Source organism: Passer domesticus, chromosome 3 (assembly GCF_036417665.1).
Source record: "Passer domesticus isolate bPasDom1 chromosome 3, bPasDom1.hap1, whole genome shotgun sequence".
NCBI classification, from domain to species: domain Eukaryota; kingdom Metazoa; phylum Chordata; class Aves; order Passeriformes; family Passeridae; genus Passer; species Passer domesticus.
This window is the reverse complement of record NC_087476.1, coordinates 69,729,765-69,749,124: the sequence shown is the minus strand read 5'-3', so window position 1 is coordinate 69,749,124 and position 19,360 is coordinate 69,729,765. Positions and strand designations below refer to the sequence as shown.

At 41.1% G+C, this 19,360-nt stretch overlaps 1 long non-coding RNA gene across 1 annotated transcript; it reads left to right on the top strand.

Moving 5' to 3' along the window:
* Window positions 1–16,959: 16,959 nt before the first annotated feature.
* LOC135298142 (uncharacterized) lies at window positions 16,960–18,681 on the top strand. The gene is made up of 3 exons (XR_010360132.1): window positions 16,960–17,742; window positions 18,022–18,173; window positions 18,556–18,681. It is a non-coding gene; the product is annotated as an uncharacterized LOC135298142 (long non-coding RNA).
* The last annotated feature ends 679 nt before the right edge of the window (window positions 18,682–19,360 follow it).

Here is a 19,360-nt window from a genome sequence, read left to right as displayed (position 1 = left end):
GCCTTGCCTCCACTGGCTGTAGGAGCTGCAGGGTGAAAAAGCCATGGAGCTGCAGAGGAGTGAGAGGGTAAAAGAGAGAGGTGAAGACTTCAAGAAGTTTGTCACAGAATTAATTACTCCTTGAAGATGATGCTCACCATCAGGCAGCTCCCATATGTGATGTGACTTCAGCTGGGCCTTCAGAGAGAGTAGGGGCCAAAATCATCTTGTTACATCCCCAGGACAGAGGTCAGGGCTCTCCTCATACAGTGGCTGAGCCAGCTAAGCAACACCAAAAGGGCTCAGATTGTGTTGGGACGTTTGTGTGGTGGGCACTGAACAAAATCACAGTAAGGCACTCTGCTGCAAGGGGCTTACACTGCAGGTTGCTCCACTAGTAAAAAAGTAGAACAAGAGGGGAGAAAACATCTCCTCCAACAGACCATCACAATTTTATCTGAGGGAGGAGAGGAAACCAAAGCTGAAGTAGGTAAACCATGGACAAAGAGAAAGAACAGGCAGTGAAACTGGCTGGCAACGAAGGAACTGGGAAAAAGGAATGACAAAGGTTGGGCATGATAGCCAATCTGCAGAGGAGGTACTCAGAGACACAGTACAGTCCAGGAGTGATGCCAGCCAGCTTTATCTCCCTGCTTTTGCTTTAAATGCACTCCCCGCATCAGGCAGCTCTGCCTGTGGGGTCAGAGATGGGCTGGTATGTGCAGAGCAGATGTTGAGCTGTGCAATCCTGAAGAGAAAGATTGTGTTAGATCAAGAGCATTCCAATGCCTGTGCCAGAAGGTGAAAAAGCAAGCAACTATTTTGGCTGACTGCTTGATACATAAAAGATGAAATTTTGGTCACAAAGTAGGGGTATAACAATTTTTGCAGTGACACTTTTATTCCAAGCCTCAGACTCTGCTGCAAGTAACCAAAATGTGCTTTGTGTTTCTTCTGCCCATGCCCACGTATGAATTTAATATGTGTGATCAGAACACTTGTGAGAAATGCCAAAATGAGGACTTTGGAAAGTAAAACTGTATATTTAACCACAAGACAAACCCCACACAAGCAGGGCCTTTAATGTGTCTCATTCAGGTACAGGGGCTGCAGAGATGGGGGCAGAGGGGCTGCAGCAGTTTGTGTCTCCCAGGCACCTGCTCCTTCCTCTCTGGGTTCAGTCTTTGAGCCCTCTGGCAATTCCTGGCAGCTGTGGTGGTGTCCGTGCACTGGCCAATGGCTGCCCTTTGTAAAGTCTCACCTAAAGGACAATTATTGATTCAATGTTTCTTTTGTTTTCTTATTTTTTCTTTATTTTTTTATTTTTAATTTTTTAAAAATAATTATTTTAATAGATTGGAAATCAAGGTATGGAAAGCAAGAACTAGCAAAGGGAAATCAGTGACATTCCTTTCTGGGTCATGGAAACCAGAAAGGTTGCCAGTTTGTTGGCAAATATGCAAAGAACTGAATCTAAGCACATTCATTTGATGTTGCAAACAGGATTTAAATGCTGCATTAGGCTTGTGACTTCTCTTTTGACTTGTACTATCCATAATTCATTTTTTGTTGCATGTGACTCATTCATTAAATCATATACATTATTTCTGCTATGCAGTGAGTTTATCTAAAACTGGTCTGTTAAAGAAAGTCTCTCAGAAATACCAGCATAATAAAAAACACCTTTTGCAAATGTTGGTAGAAAATAAAAGAAAAACAAAAGTAGGGTAAGTGGAGCAATGATGGTTCTTGTATAGATAAAACATCTGAAAATATTTTCTTTTTCACTCACATCCTGTCAAGCTATGCCAATTCAGCCAGAGAGAGACTAGGCACAAGGGATGCAAAGGTTATGTCTGATACAGATAAACTTCTCTTTTATCTCTTTATGGTCTCAGTTTCTGAGCTGTAATTTGAACCGGAGATCGAGTCAATGTAACAAAGACACAAAACATTAGTCAGACTTCAGTAGGCACAGGTCCTGAGATTCAGTTTCCAAACTTTCCAGTTTGTTGCTAGCATCAGATGTCATAAGCTGTACCTCTATTCTTTTAAAAGGGTTCAGTGGTCTCAAGGGAACATAAGAATACCACTGACTAATTACAGTAAGCAGGTGGTTAGGTTTTCTTGCTCTTTTTTGCCTCCTTCCTCCATTTATCAGATTTTTTTGTAAATTCAAGCTTGTCTCTTCACAAGCACCTTTATTTGACAGTGTGCAGCAGAGAAGCAGCATTTGACAGCTTGGCAGCGAAGCAGCATTTGACAGCCTTTCAGAAACAGAGGGAGAGAGGGAAGGGGGGTGGGAAGAGAGAGAGAGAGGCAGAGGGAGGGAAAGAAAGTAGTTTGGGCTTTGCAGACCATGTATTCACCACACAGATGCACCTTCACATAGACTGAGTGTCATCACCACACCTTAACACTGGAGTGATCCAGGGAGGCCTTACCTTAGTGTAAGTATGCAGCAGGCACCATGCAGCAAGGTGGCCAACATGCAAATGAAAGATAAATAAATGACAAACTGCTACAGCTTCAGCTTGCAGAGTGTCAGGTAACTCCTGGAAAGTGTTTAGAACTTTCCACTTCAGGTAGTTTCCATGGAGGCTGAGAGATTTCAACACAGGCAGAGCAGGTCTGTTGCTTTGTAGAGCCCAAGGGGAGCGAGGAGCTGCAGAGCCCCTGGGCTGTGGGAGCTTTATCCATGTGACAGCTACACACTCGATAGACACGGCTGTGGCAGCGACTCCTGCAGCCCACTGTTTTTCTGTGACAGATAAATGGAGATCCCAGGCACTCTAGAAGCATTCCTGAAAAAAATCCAAGACAATTTCTGTCACGCTTAAGGATTGAATTCCCATTTTTAAGTTTAGCTGTCCTGAGGCACACCCTCCTCTCCTCCATCTCTACAGTGTGTGAGCCAGGAGACCACTTATGGTATAGATAATAGTATCATGGCAGTAGAGTCAAGTTTGTTGACATCTACTGTGACACACAAAAGGAGAAATCTCTACTTGTTACCCGTGCTTTTAATATCTGTACTACTTTATACCAGATGGGCAGGTTTTATTGAGAAGAGAGACATTTATTAAAGCTGGTGTATTTATCTTAGTAAATATTTACATCTTTGTGCTTCCATAGCAGCTGTGTACATGACAGACTAAGTAAATTCAGTTTAAATGCCCAAACAGAGCACAAGAGGCAGCAAAAATAATTCTCCAGGCCTCAGCAGAACCCACTCCCCTCCACCTTTAGTCACTCTGATACCCAGTAACTTTATAACTTCATTATACAAACACATTACACAGAGGTTGGTGCTTTTATGTTGCTTCTCTTCAAAAGGTTTATAGGAGTGTCTCTCAGGTTAGGGCTTACCCAGGTCCTGCCTGCAGATCCCCAGGGATGTGCAAAGCCTCCAGTGTCCGGGCTTGCCATTTACTTGTGTAGGAGGCACCGTGGGGTCTGGACTCCTATACAAGAGCAGTGGCTGTGGGGTCAGCCTGTGAGCAGGACACTCCTGTCCCCTGCACTGCTGCAGGCTGTGACACTGACTGTGTGCAGCACCTCGGGTTGGGAAGCTTGGCAGCTCACTGAATGGAGTTGCAGGGAAAGGAGAAAGAAGACACCAAGTATGAGGAGTGCTGAGAGAGAGAGAGAGAGAGAGATTTAACAGTGCCCAGTGGAGATGCCTTACTAAACTAATACAAACCTAATAAACAGAAGAGCTGCTAAATATCCAAAGGAGTTAAGCAATGAAAAGTGGCAGAAAGCCAAGCAGCAATACTGAGCCTCTTAATGCAAAGAGAAAGTACTCAGCAAACACACAGTTTGTAATACAAAACGAAGGGACAGATCATATTTTAATAAGATTTGCATTGTATTAATAATCTTCTGTGCATTTTTTCTGACTGAAGATATTTATGTACATCCAGTGCATGAAGGATGATCACAGAAGTGATGTTGTCTTAAATATATTCTTTGAAGCCGAGTGTTGCTCCCTTGGAAATAAAAAACAGCCTCTAAAAGTATTTAAAAATGCAAAGGGAAACTACTTTCCATAAATCTGAACTGCAGGGCTATAGCATGAGCAGAATATGCAGATACTCTCAGGAAAAAGAGAACGTGCCACAGAAGAGAAACATTACACATGCACTTGCATCTTTAGCTCCTGCGCTCAGGATACTGGGCCCCAGTCACTGCTCTCCATGGTTGCAGTCAGATGTGGAAGCTCCCTTTGAACAGCCCAGCAGCTGCTGGTATCAGTGAGGCCCCCAGAGAGGCAGTGAAAGGTGGGAGAGAGTGAAGCCTTTCCCCAGCCTGCAGAGGAGGATGCCCATGGTGGTTCATGGAGGTGCCCATGGTGTTCATCGTGCCCTGCTGATGCTGCAATGCACAGGCTGAGGCAGGGCTAGCACAAAAGTGGCACAGGCAGTGGGATTGTCCTTGAGAAGCTGATCTCATGCAAAGGCAGGAAACAAAGGAGGCATTAATATCCAGCCACTGGCACTTTAGGCAGCATCCATAAGCAAAGAAGCCATTTTCTTCAGAGGTGGGGCTGAAATGCAGGGGAAGACTGAGTGCCATAGGCCCTCATCCCAGTGCAAAGCAGTTCTCTTTTTTGCCTGTACTCCACTTCGTTTAGTGTTTGCATAACAAAAGTGTCCAATCAGCACAGCAACATGCAGAAACCTGGATGTTCCCGGGTCAAATACTCTTTGACACCAGTTATTGCTCTGATCCCAAGTGTGGGCATGCAAAAATTAAATTAAGTCCAACACGGATTGAGTGAATTTTACCCCTATATAATGCTGGTTTTTGGAAAGACTCATTCCAAGTGATACACCCCTGATTGTGTTATTTGCCCTTCAAGTCAGGAAGCTTGCACTCCACTCATGACACTCTGCCTGTTTTTCCATGGGACATGTCTGTGTATTCATGTGGATATTATACCTCATTATTCAAATTGCTCTAGCTTCACTTTTGGGTAAATATATCATTAACAGTTTTCCCAGTCTTGCTACTGACTTGGCTAACCATTAACAAAATCATCCTTTTTACAAAGCCCATAAAAAGTCCTGGTCTTCAAAGAGGCAAGTGATGAGTTGAAGACTCCTGAAATGTTGCTCCATTTGCACATGTGAACTGGAAATACTCAACTCGGTGCTTTATGCAAGATTTCCAGACTCCTGGGGCAACTCTTTTTGTACCCTTACATAAATCCTCAGTAGGTAGAGAGGGGCTTTAGGTATCATTTTTATGAACTGTATTTGTGCTTCTCCAGCTTCCTGTGTACTGCTGGACAGGGAGGAGGTCAGAAAATAATTGATCACTAGCTTTTATCATAGAAAGCAAATTGTGGGCAAACAGCACGAAGGGCAGGCAGGCTGGTATGAAGAGATCTGTCAAGAGATGACCAGGCTGTTTTCCTAAGGGGAAAACCACCATGGTGGAGATAACAGAAGGTCCAATAACTGAGGAGTGATTTCAGTAATTCAAATTTTAAAGGAAATACCATAGTAAGCAAAGATGCATAAGAAGAGACATCTAGAGAGAGGGAAAGCAGCAAGATATTTTCTGGGAAAAGCAAAGTCTGTTGCATGGGTACTCCTGCACCTGTAGATGTAATTTGAATTTTGACTCACCCTGTAATCAAAGGGCACTGTCAACTATGTCCAGTGAATTAACAAATGTTGGCTTGTTTGGAAGGAAGAGCTGCATCACTACAATTATTTCTGATAGCACTCTGCCTAGAATGTATGTGCCCTAAAAAAGACTCCTTGGCATGTCAATGGAAATGAGTAAGAGCTTGACTCATGGACCTTGTCTTGAGGACCCATCGCATGAAGAAGCTGCATTCTGTCTTGCCTAAGGGTGTTTTTGGGGAGACTGTTTTGAGAAAAAAACTGTGATAACTTTTTCCCTGAGGAGGAACCAATACAGGCTTTCATATCTCATGATCATCCCTTTGAGCATTTCCCAAATCTTCAAAAAATGTTTTTCTGTATTGTGTGGCAATGACTCATGGACTAACCACCCAGGGAAGGTAAAAGTCAAATTTCGGGAGAATCTACATGCCTTATGGTTGTGGCACTAGCTGACCTTAGAATCATCAAAAGGGGGTGGAATTTTCTTCCTTGCCCCAGGCTTCTCTTCCTTCCTCCTCTTCGGGCCCTCAGGGCTGTCCTCAGGGCTAGCCCAGCTCCCTGACCAGTCACACAAGCAGCAGACAGCAGAATGGAGAGCAGGGGACTAGGCAGTGGGAGGGGCATGGAGAGAAAGGAAGCCCTCTCCTTCTGCTAGCAGGGAGGTGTTGTAACAGCTTCATCACCATGTACAGCTTTGGGTGCTGAGAAATGTGCAAACACTTTCGTAAGCATTGGTGTGAAACAAATAGCTGGGGTCACAGGGAAATCACTTCTCTCTCTAACTGGCTTCAGTTGCCAGACTCCAAAGTAGCATACCAATTGTGAAAGAATGTTGACTTTCAAGTTGCAGGCTACGTTTCAGGTCCAAGATGATAAACCTCCATAAATGTACTTGTAATTTGCCTTTAAGAGAGGAGGATGTTCTGCCACCAAGTGACTGGGCCCCTCAGTTTGGGAAGGATATTGAGATGCTTGAGCATGTCCAGAGAAGGTCAACAAGGCTGGTGAGGGGCTTGAAACACAAGCCCTGTGAGGAATGGCTGAGGGAGCTGGGCTTGTTTAGCCTGGAGAAAAGAACACTCAGAGGCGACCTTAACACTGTCTACAGCTGCCTGAAGGGTGGTTGTAGTCAGGCAGGGGTTGGTCTCTTTCTCCAGGCAGCACTGGCACAACAAGAGGTCACAATCTCAAGCTGTGTCAAGAGAAATATAGGTTGGATATTAGGAAAAAGTTTTTCACGCAAAGGGTGATAAAGTACTGGAATGGTCTGCCCAGGGAGGTGGTGGAGTCACCATCCCTGGATGTGTTTAAAAAAAGACAGGGTGTGGCACTCAGTGCCGTGGTTTAGTTGAGGTGTCAGGGAAGGGGTTGGGCTCGATGGTCCTGAAGGTCTCTTCCAACCTTGTGATTCTGTGACTGTACCACCGTTCCTGACCCCATCTCTCTCTCTCAGAGGGAAAGAAGGTGCTTTTTTCATACTGTATGTGCTCCTAGCCATAAAACAGGCGAGGCTTTTGTCATTCAGAAAAAAATAAAGAAGGTTGAAGGCAAGAAAAGAAAACCCAAGTGACAAAGGTCCATTTTACATCTAGAAGATACAGGCAACAAAGTCATGAGTCACCCTTAACAAATTCATCCGCAATTTTGTGACTAATGCATTAAATTATATAATTCACAAATATCCAGCCCTTTAGGATTTTACTAAAAGCTATTTGCTGATTTAGAGATAGAGATAGCAAAATGGAGTGAAAAAGCGGGGCCTTTTGGAGAAAGGGAGGCAATCAGCAGTAATGGATTTATTGTGCAAAAGACCACGTGGTTGAAGAGCTGTGCACGTACACACACATCTGGCTGCTTCAGCTGTCAGTAGTCATGAATGCAGCTTGCTGATGCCAAACAAAAATCTGTATCAATACAATAAGTTATCTGTTCATTTTTATAATGTATATCTCAATATATTAGCCACAACGGCAACAACAACAGAAAACAAGCAGCTAGGTTTTCCAGCAGAAAGTTAAATTTGTACAAAGTTAATCAAAGTCCACACCAAACAACTCACCTAATAGGTTGGCAGAGCTTACCTGCTGAAGTCACAGAGGCACTGCTCCAACATTTGCAATGAAAACAGCTGGGATATCACTGCCAAAACAGAGGAAAAGCTCATTCTCTTTCTGATCCACATCTCTGGCCCCTGAATATAGGTCAGAAGCGTGTGTACCTTTGTTACTGCATATACTCAGCACATTGCACGGCCAACAGCATTTAAAGAAAATGTAACCTCAGAGTTAGAGATGCATAAGGACCAAATTTCTATCTTAAAACACCAATAAAAGGACTGAAGTTGTGAGGAGGGCAAGTGTGGGTAAGTGGGTAGAAATCATCAAATAGTTTCACTTTAGATAAATAAACTAAATCTCTGCCCAGCAATATAGACAAGAGCATGCAAGAAAACCTTTGTTTGGTGCCTGCAAGGAAAAAGAGCAATTTGAACAAGCTGAACTCTGGATGCAGGTACTTGGTTGTTGGGACATAATGCCAGGATTCAGGATTATTTATCTTCCCTTCTCTCTTGTTCATTAGCACCCAGTACCTTTCATGCTCTAGGGTTGTTACCTCAGCCATGTCAATTTGGATTGGTTCACCCCTGGTTTCATAATATTTAATTATCTTTCATAAAAGCCCAGCTCTTGCATTTATGTGGTCAGTGAAGAAACTCCACTTCCCCTTTAAAGTGACTCATATCCTCAGAGTTGCAGGTCGAAACACAGAAAATGAAAGTGCTAAAGTCTCAGAAAACAGAAGGCTAAAAATAAACTAATATTCAGTATTTTCAGAAACATTATGAGTTTTAAAGCTTTTTTTTTTTGATAGGAAGACTGATTCATGGCTTTTGGGTCTCTGGTATGATAAGCATAATTTTACATAGCCATCCCATGGTGGTGAACAGGAGCTAAATAATTCTCAGTGTTCTGAGGCAGGTTAATATCACACACAATACAGCAGGATTTTACACCAGAAAGATAGCTGACGACACATATCTATTTTATAAAAAATGAGAGTTTACCATAAATATTTGATTCCTTAAAAATTACACTTTGAAGATTTTAACCTTTTGTCAGTGATTTTAAAATATAATGCTCTATCTTTAAAAATCACATTCATAATGCAATTTTGGGAAAGCTCTTTGAAAAAAACATAGTGTGTTTCAAAAAATTATATTAAGAAGGTATCCTGTTTAGCAATTACTAAAAGTAATTATTTCCAATTAATGAAAAAGATTCCTTACAGATTGCACTGTTCTTTCTTGATTATAATCTTACTATGAATAAACCAGAAAATGCTACAGAAGAAAAATATATACACAGTCAATTTTAATGGGGAAGTTGTATTTTCAGTTGATTATTTGCAAGAAATGGATTAAATGGATTAGAAACCTGTTTTTAAAGGAGAAGCGAGATCATTTTACACATTTCTTGTTCTTCTAAGTAGAGGTGCTCTGTGGAGGCATGTCTTGCGAGCGTGCAGCGTCTGGTTCTGATAACAACCCTGGGCACCCACAGAATCTGCCATTTTTAGATCAGTGTGGTACATTTAACACAACAGGACACATCAAATGAGAAGCAGGATATATTCATCTCAGCACCGAGTGGGTAGGTTGAGATAAGTTAAATGAAGCTCTGATTCTATACATGGTACATTTAAACTATGTGTTGTGCTCTGAATATAAAAGAAGACCTGCTTTACCCAACATTTATGTAACATTTTTCCTCATTAAGAATTTATTAACAGTTTCATCAGCTATGACATCCCAAGGAGTGGCAAAAAAACACCCAAGTCCATTTAAAACCATTAATTAGTTGGGCAATCTGATTGTTCATTCACAACAGCTGTTGCCTCCTTGAGGTTTCAGTGACCAGCTGTGAAAACAAATGCACACTGGAAAATATTAAAATAAGAGAAAATTGAGTTTTGGTTTTTGTTGGGTTTTTGGTGTTTTTGTTGTTGTTGTTTTGTTTCTGGTTTTGTTTTTGTTTTGGAAAGATACAATCACAAACACTCCTCAAAGGTGGAAAAATTTCATGGAGGCATCAGATACATAAACCTGCACAGTCAAAATTGAGTTTAGTTTTCCTGAGGAGCATTTAGAATACTGAAAATATCTCCTGCTGCTGCATGATTTACTTCCCTAACAAAGACCATGGAGTACTTTTCTGAATCACAGCCATGTGGAGCTTTACTCTTTACTGCAACTCTTTGTTTGGTTCATAATTATCCGACAGGATTTGCAGCTTTGGCCTCCGTTCCCCTGAAAGCAATGGAAGCCATGTTATTGATTTCAAGGAGGTGCAAGTGTCAGCAGCTTTTCCATCCATAGCAACTACATACATGCAAGAACAATCCACTTTGGGCTCCAGTTACTTAGAAGCTAAGTGCACCAGAAAATAGTGCATCTTTATCTACTCTTTACTTCCTGCTGCCAGGAAGTTCTGTCAGTGAAGACAGGCATTGACAACACTGACTGCAATTCCCCTTTTTGTCCTAAGGCACCAGCTCCTACGTGCTGCTACCTCTACAGAGAACAAGAGCTCCTATAGGCCCTGTGCTACTCCTAGGTTGAGAGGACTTTTGAACCAAGAAGGTTTCAAATCTGAAGTCCTTTGAAGGATAATGACCTTCATTTTCCTTTGAACAGAGGCTGACTCAGTTCTTTTGCACACCATGACTGAGTTATAGTGGTAATTTCAGCCAAAAACCATTAGCCAGCTAGTGTAAATCACACAATGTCAATGACATATCTTGCTTTTAATGTAATTTTGGAAGTGGTCTGCTCATGCAGTTCTTGCAGTCATGTCTTAGCTGGTGCAGGATGTATTGATGAAAATAGATTTTTTCATGTCTGTTCCAGAGGAAAGATGAGTCACTATAATCAAATCCAAGACTATCCTTCCCTCCCCACATATGATCACAATTCCAGGAAATATTTTTTGTCATGCCTTAGTAGTAACTGCAGATCAGCCACTGAAACGCTCTGAAATCTCATCTCTTCAGGCAAGGCCATACAGCTGGTGAGTCACATTTTCTTCAAGTGCCCCTAATGAGCAGGGTTCAAATACAGTCAACACATTTGAAAATAAAGTAAGTTCGAAAAACACAACCCTAACTACTGACCTAGTTTCTGTGACAACTTCCACGGGGAAAATGTGTCCACTTGTTCCTCCTTCATCACAGAGTGGACAGAAAGAGCTCTTCTGGCCTTCAAAGGACCAATGATTTGTCCCCAAAGTTATGAACTCCAGCTTTTAAAAGGAAGCTTGTGAAAGAGTCTGATGTTTGCTGACATTACCTAATTTTTTATTTATTAAAATCAGAGGCTTAGAGAGCTTGTCAATCAGGGGCTTTTATGAACTCTTAGTTTTAAATTTCCCATCATCCTACAGGCTGAAAAAATTTCAAGTAGTAATTTTTAATATAAAAATGTTCCTAATTATTTTGAGAATTAAGGAACAAGAGCTGAATATACTATTTTGTTTCTTTTAAAACAGAGAAATACCCATGATCACAATCATACATTCTCTTCCTGATTCCTGTCTAATAATGTAAATTTGCTTTGATCTCTTCTAGCTTCTATAGGTAGCTCTGCAGGGAGGATGTTGGGTATTTTTACCAATTCTGTATGAAATCCATGAGTTTGCTTTCTGCAAAACAGAAATCAGCTAATTATGATTTTGCTGCCTTTCATATTTGCTTGAGCTTTCAATTCTGAATTTTCAAATTTACTTGGAACCAAACACCTAGTGATACACCTATTCTATACAAGAAAAACCCACCACCTCCCTTGCAGATCCCTGTCCTGATTCTGAGACTGTCCAGAAAAACTGCCTCATCTTTAGTCCCATTATTTTTCTATATTATGAAGAAAAAGGAGACTTTTTCTTCAAAAGGGAAATTAATGTAAAATACATAATACTCTGTTGCTACTCTGTTGTGAAGAACTGGAAGTTATTACAGTTTTTTCACATGCTCTGATAGAACAGCTTATGTTGCTACCATGATTCTGTTACACAGCAGATTTTAGGGTGTGTTCTACAAATAATTTCCTTCCAGCTGCCAGCCTAACCCCTGAAATAGGATATTCTACAAATGCAAGTTGCAAAGAAAGCAGAGAAAGTTAGCATTTTATTCTCAAGCAAACAATGTTAGGCGTTAACTAGTGTGAGAAATTTTATCTTGTAAAATACATTTAGTTGTTCAAAGGAAAAAATAATAACAAGTAATCACAAGAGGGGATACAATTCTTTGGGATATTGAAGAGAAGGAGCTAGACCTATAATTTTTCCAAGAAATAGTGCCCAGTAACCTCTTGCCAGTGAAGGTGTCTAAGGAGTGTTAAGTGTACTTGAACAAGCGGGTGCATTGACAAGTCATGCTGTGTCTTTATATTTGAACTTTCACTGTTTATCTGTTTAATAACATGCAAATCCTGCCTGGGTCATCTGAGGCCAGGGTAGCCAATGAGACCACAGAAGTTGCTCAGGCAGGCATTTAATCTTGTTATCAGAGTCAAAACACTCAAAGTTTGAATCCAGACCTGGCCAAAACAGTAGCTTGGAGTGAACTCCTACCTGAGGTCCTTAGGTGGAAGAATAAAGCAGAACTGAAAACAAAGACCCTGCTAAGATACTGAGAGGAAACCTAGTCAGTAAGAGAGAGAAAGTGTGAACTTTTCCTTAAACACTCACTTGAATATTTTAATATATCCCCTTGCAGGGATAAATGCAACCCCTAGTATTTCAATGGAGGAAAACAAAGGTCAACCAAAGAACAGTTTTCAATGAATGATGCCAAAAATATAAATATCTATTCCAGGTATGCAAGCCTGTAATGGTACAACAAGATTGTTGTTAACTGGATAGAGGGAAAAAGAAAACAAGGAGGAAACACTGAGCACAAGATTTTGTCAGCCGGGTTTCTATAAAATTGTTGATGAGGTAGGAAGGCCTTTGACTGTGAACTGTGCCTTTAAGCCTAGCATGTGGGTAATTCTTTTCTCCTGTACACCAGCTAAACACAAAGTCACTCACTTCATTTCATTTGACTGATTTAGACAGCCTCTGCAGAGAGCAGGAGTTGATCAAATGTGACTCAGTGTGTTTGTCTGCTGCCGTGAGCCCCAGAGGAAAAGTCTCACAGCTGCTGAATTTCCTGGAGCTTCTGAAGAGCTGTGTCTGGTAAAAAGTGGTCAGCCCTAGAGATGAGTAAAAGATGACTTATTCTGGGATTTCACAAAAAACAGTGTAAGAGAGGGAGTACAGTCCAGAGGGGCCAGTGATAAGCAGAGATACAGATGTGCTTGGAATGTCTTCTGAAGGTACAGGAACAGCCCAACAGCACACAGAATAGCAGCTCACCTTGCAGCTATCTATGACTTCCCAGGCTTGCCCTCACAGACCTAGCAGGCAGTGGTTCCACCACCAAAAGATCCAGCTGAAGAGGTTTTCTGCACCCAGAGAGTCATCCCTGCCTCTCCTGTAGAAGGTGATGCTGTCACCAGTACAGATTCTCCCAGACACAGTTCAGAGTCCAGTCACACAACCCATTGAATCAGCTGCAGCGGGGAGGGAGAGAGGAAAATTTTAAGGCAGATTTGTCATCACATGTTTGCAACATGAGGGTACAAACTGAGCTGCTCTGCAGTGCAAATTCGTGCAGCTCTGAGTCTTACTGTGTTGACATTCACACTTGAGAAGCTAACTCGAGATGAGTTCTCGTGGACAGCAGTTTGTTTGGATCAGTGCTGTGATGGAAGCAGGCTCTGCAGGGCTCTCACTGAGCTTTCATTCTTGAGCATAAGGTACATTGTGGGGACTACACGTATTTTATTAAAGCATCAGATTTCTTGTTTCTCTTCCCATATTCAAAGTACTTGCTTTATCCAAAGGCTTTGGACTCCATTTTTATTTACTGTGGACTATTAACTCTTCAGGTTTTACACATTGCGCAACAGATTATCCTATTAAATGTGTTATGCCCAACAGCCTGAGCACTGTTAAATGAAATTATGAAGGTCTCAGACAAAAAAATAATAGTTAAATACATGTGGTAGGTCATGCCAGTAAACTTTTGGACATGGACTGATCATCACACATGGAGTTACACAAAACGTTTAAGGAAGTAGAATAATAAGCTGATTCTGCTAATCAGTCAATTTCGGTGACACATGGAGAGGCTGCAGCTTTATACTCCTGCTTTATAAAAGCAAAATGCGCTGAAACCAAAGATGTCATACATATTGATGCAAAAGAGGAAAGTATCATGATATATGACCCATGGCATCATGTATAACTTCACATGCATTAGGAAAACATGGTCTGAATTTAAAATTAATAGCTTCTGTGCATGACTCCTGTGATTAGCGCTTGAAATCATGACACAGACTGATTCAATGCACATGAAATCCACCACCAGGTCCTAAGAGTTGCCTTCTGTCTCTTTTCAACCAGACAAATCTCAGACCATTAGAAATCAGTGTTCTTCTGTTCTGGTGGAAGCACACAGAGGCTGTGGCTCACACAGGGAAAAGCTTCTTCAAGCTCTCAGCCATACATTACAGCATAGATGGAAAAAAAGCTTCAAATGCTGAAAAAATATAAACAAAACCCTGAATTGCAAAGTCAGAAGACTTTGCTTTCACAGGTGTGACATGTTATACCTGTAAACCTAACCCCCAGTACTTAGCCAGACTTCTGTGAGAAGGTGCAGTGACTATGGAGAGGAAGTCTGACGGCTCTAGGCAGGTCACAAGGGCTAAAGGTGACATTATTTATCTGGTCTTAGGGGTGTCCAAATTGAGAAGTAGCAATCTAGCTCTGCTTAGTCTAATTACTGCATCTAAATTACTGCTTAGGTGTCGAATAAATCCTTCCCAGCAAAGAAAAAAATATATTTTGGTATTTTTTTCATACAGAGCAACAAGCTCTCTCCAGCTCAGTAGTTAACTGTGTAATTTGCTTCTGGCCATGATATTTCTGTGGTGTGCACATCTGCATGTTGACCATGAACTATTTTGTGTCATTGAACAGCAAAAAGAGGGTAACAGCTCCCTCCTTTTTCACTTTTTATCTCTAGTAAAGGGGACACAGAGTTGGACTATCTGTGAGCCAGCTTGTTTTCAGCCACAAGAGGAAGCAGAAGGAGCAGTCTAATACTCTAAAGCAGGAAGAGAGGACACATAGATAGCCAACTTCTACCAGCCACTGTAGGCAATTTGTGCCTTGATACAGGAGCATGTTGCTGAAGAAATCCCCCAAGACCACTTTTTAAATAAAAACGTGATTTCACAGCTAGTAACTCTTTTCTTCATCTCTTTGTTTGCCCCATTCCTGTGGATATCACCACTGACATCTCCTCACCATCTGTAAGTAGATTCTCATGCACTTTTAAAATTGAGGTTTCAGATTAATATAATAGAAAATGTGAATTTTTAGACTTGAGGCAATGTATGAAAAATCCTGCCATTTCAGCTACTGGCAAAACATGATACTGCTCAGAAAGAAAGTTTTTCCATAAGGAACTAAGCCAAATTTTTAATGACATACACAAATGAAGGAAAGAAGCCTGTGATTCAGTACATTATTATTAAATGTATATCTGACAGCATATATGCAGACAGACATGTTATATGTATTGTTCAAACCCATGTTTTCTGTTCAATATCATGGTTTTCTTCAAGAAAAAATGAACTCTAAAATATGTGATACCTGTTACAAACTCAAATTATGAATATATTTAGTTAGTAAAAGCCATCCAAAGCCAATAACAACCATTAACTGTTTTCCTCCCTAAAGATAATAAGCATTCTGTTAATACTTGGGACTGTACAAGGTAAATGTCTGTTTTCTTTTAAATATTAGAAGGCTATCCAAATGTCTGAATATTTCTGTTTTAATGATGGTGGTGACTTAATTCCTGAATTGTTTTTATCACTTCTCAGACATTATTAGAGACACACAAAGTTTCCCCTCTCTTTTCATAAGCAGCATGGCAGTGAGCAGCAACATGAACCATCCCCAGCCCTAGCTGCAGCACAGCAGACTGTAAACAGAGGAAGCTGTTGCCAGTGGCTGACCTGACCTGAGGTGAAAACTTGTGAGTCATGGAGCCTTTGTTCATTTGAAGATTAAGTTTGTACTCTCCGTGAGAAGGATTCTCCCCCATCCTTTGCCTCAGGAGGAAAACTGAAACATGAGCCTGTTGGAACGTGAGCAGTGAAAAAGGTCCTCATGCAAATGGTTGTTTTAAGAAGAAATTATACCATGTGAGAGTGGTTGATTGCAACATTTTTTTTGTCTAGAAATTGGTTTTTAGTGCTCAGTTTGACACCTCCATACGCTTTTTGAAGCATAGAGATTTAAATTTTCATTCTTGCATTCTACGTCTTAATCAATGGCTGCTTGGGTGTTTAGTACTGAAAGTTCCCCAGTTTCATTCTCACTGAAAATTACAAGCTCAGTAAATTATCTAAAACACCACTAAAGTTTAGAAGGCAGAACAGAAGAGTTTTCTGATCCCTCCCAGCCTGTGGGAATTTTGTTCTTTCTGAGAGCTTGCTATCACCCTGGCCTGGGGGTCAGTAGCTCTGACAGACAAAGCCAGCACAAGGAAAATGCTGAATTACCCAGACTAAGAAGTGGTGAAATTATTTACCCTTTTCAGAATTTTACTGTTAAATAAAAGCATTTAGAGTGAGACAGCAAAAAGGAAGTGGTCATTGCAAGTCCCTTCAAAGGCAGTCAGTAACTGTCTGTGTAGCCTGCCTAGAGACACAAGTCTTCATAAGGTGGCTCCTTCCCACAGCAGGAGACAGTGCCATGTGCTTTACCTGCTGTCAGATCTTAGGATGGGAACTTAGTAACAGGAATAATTTTGTTTCTGTACAGACAGCAAATACCTGGTGATGCTTCCATAACTGTTAAAGGTTTCCCCAGTACCTCAAAGCATACATTTTTGGCTTCTTCCCTCTATTACTTCAGAAAGGTTGTGTCATGGGTAAGCAGATTTTTACTGTACTACCTTTGAAGTCAGTTTTAACATTTCCATTTTTCTCTGTGTAGAAATTACAAATAGTAAATTTCTACTAAAGTTTCATCCCCTCCACCTTGAATTTTTAAAAAATAAATAAAGATGAAAAGATCAAAAGCGTTGCATGCTTTAAGGGCAGTTCCTAATGCTTAGGAGAGAAGATTGTAACAGAAATGAGTGACTTCATCTATCTATTGCTGCTCCCCACTGTCAGGGATGGAACAATGGAATAAAGAGGCAACAGGGTTGCACTCGGTATGGCAACACTTAGGAGAGGCTTTGCATGTATGTGAATTATGGTTTCACTAACAACTGATGCAAATCAGTGTCAGTGACACCACAGAGCCCCAAACGATGTCCATCAGCTGCCTGCTTTCCTGCAGACACTCCATCTGCTCCAGCCGAGGGTGCTAGAGGCTCGAGTCAGAGCCCATTGAAGTTACTGGAAGCATTCCCGTGAATCTTTTTGCCTCTGTGACTCATCCGGAGCTTATACAATGCCCAAAATGTCAGGCTCACAAACTGCACTGTGCAAACACGACAGCTAAAACCTAAACAAAGCACAGCGAGAGCAGTCAGCTCTCTCACACCAACGTATGCCAGGATTTGGTCTGCTAAAATCATCCCAGCTGCAGTTCTGTATGGCAGGAGCACACAAGAGGAGGATGAAGCTCTGAACTGCTGCCTGTTACTGAGAGGACTTTAGGAGACAAGAGAACTCACTCACAAACAGAGCCAGAGGAATCAATTCTGCATCTTGAGTGATGCTGCCATCAGTGGGATGATGTGCCTAAAAGGGAAACATGGGTCACAGTGCCTGAGTAGATCAAACACCACAGGAGAAGTGGGAGGAAAGAGCTCTGAAAGAGCATTAAGGCTGGGCAGAATTCAATGGCAGTGAGTAAAACGGGAGGATGACATAAAAATAGTCAGCTGTATCTATAGATTTAACTTGTCTTCTCTAAGTAGAGATGACAGCATTTTTCTTTCTCAAGATTACATAAAGGCACCCACTTCCCTGCATGGAGCTTCCACTGAAGTCCGGGTGAGTCATTTGTGCAGGCTGCTGAGAAACATTCCCAGGAGAGCTAATTATTGCATATATCATAACGAGCTTGCAGAAGAGGCTTTATAAACATCTGCCACTGTTTCATTAGCTCCAGCTGAGGAAACAGAGCAACTGTCAGCCTAAATGACACGGTTTGGTATTTTCCACAAATTCTAAAAATAAGGCAGTGAAGGGCAATTCCTGATAACACATTCAGTTTTCAAATTACTTTCAGGTAAAATGTGTATTTTTAAAAGTGTGCTAATTTATCTCCAGTCCCCCATCGGATCATGCAGTTGTTAGGACCTCTTCTCTATGTACAAGAAAAAGAGACAACCAAAAGGCCCCCCCCAAGCCCTGATTTACTCTTGGACCTGCACAAAACAAAACACTCTACCTGTGCTAATTGTTCAGCAGAACTCCATGAGGTGAGAAACTTAAAATTTGAATGTGTAAATCCAGCAAAACAGAAATGAGGTTTCATTAAGGAAAATGTTTTTATGCTGCTCTCCATAGATTAAGTCTGCTGGCCTAAAATTTATGGCCTAACATTTTATAACTAGAACCTGTCCTGTCTGAAAAGACTTACCTTTATTATACTTATAAACCTTTAAAGCATGAGTCTGCTTGTGATTTAGTCAAGATCTTTAAGTGATCAAATCCTTTTATTTATCAAATACTGAACATGAGCCTTATGTATGGCAACTGAGATGTCTGTCCCATCATTAGCAAAAGCAGAAGCTCTATGGCAATTCCAAGGATTTAGATCATAGAATAAATACAAAGTTTGTTCTTACTTTCTCATTCCAGGAGGAAGAATGAGAGACTGCAGGCAGGAAAAAGGAAAAGGACTTCAGAAATCAGAGAGATTGAAAATGAGGGCAAAATCTCAAGCAGAACACCTAATCCTGAAATTAAACTCTGGGATTTGCAGCAGAATCCTTCTGGATTAGTGGTTCTTATATATACCTCACACTCAAGAAATCCCTTCTCCTGAGGGACTTCCCTCAGAGGGTGAGAAAAGCAGTTTCACACGACACTTTCCCCATATGGTTTGCAACATACTGAGGCAATAACATCTCTCACTAGGTACAGCCTACTGAAAAATAGGGTTCTGATAGAAACTTGCACTCACATCTACTATCTTGTACCAGACAGTGAGGTTAATAATTAATACTAAATATTTAGCAAAAAATCAGAAAAAGAATAAGGATTGTGTGATTTTGACCAGGCTGACAACGTTTCTCTTGGCCGATCAGCTGACTGATGAAGGCCATCCTTGTACGTACTTTCTGATCATTTTTCAGAGGAAGATGCAGCTACACACCTGTCCCCAGTACAGCTTGTCTTCTAGGCAGTGTAACCTAGGGAAGTACCCTTATTCAGCAGAGCAAGGCAGCAGAACAGATTCACTGGCTCAACAGCTATTTAAAAAAATAATCAAGCTGGTCTATTGAGCTGTCATGAGCTTCAGCATCTGGACAGCTTTTTATCTTTTTAACACTTCATTGACTTTTACAAAGTGACAAAATTATTCAAGAAAGAAATGCAGCAAATCTGGAACATGATACATAGAAAGAACAGAAAATAGAATCAAGGACTAAAATGGCTCTGG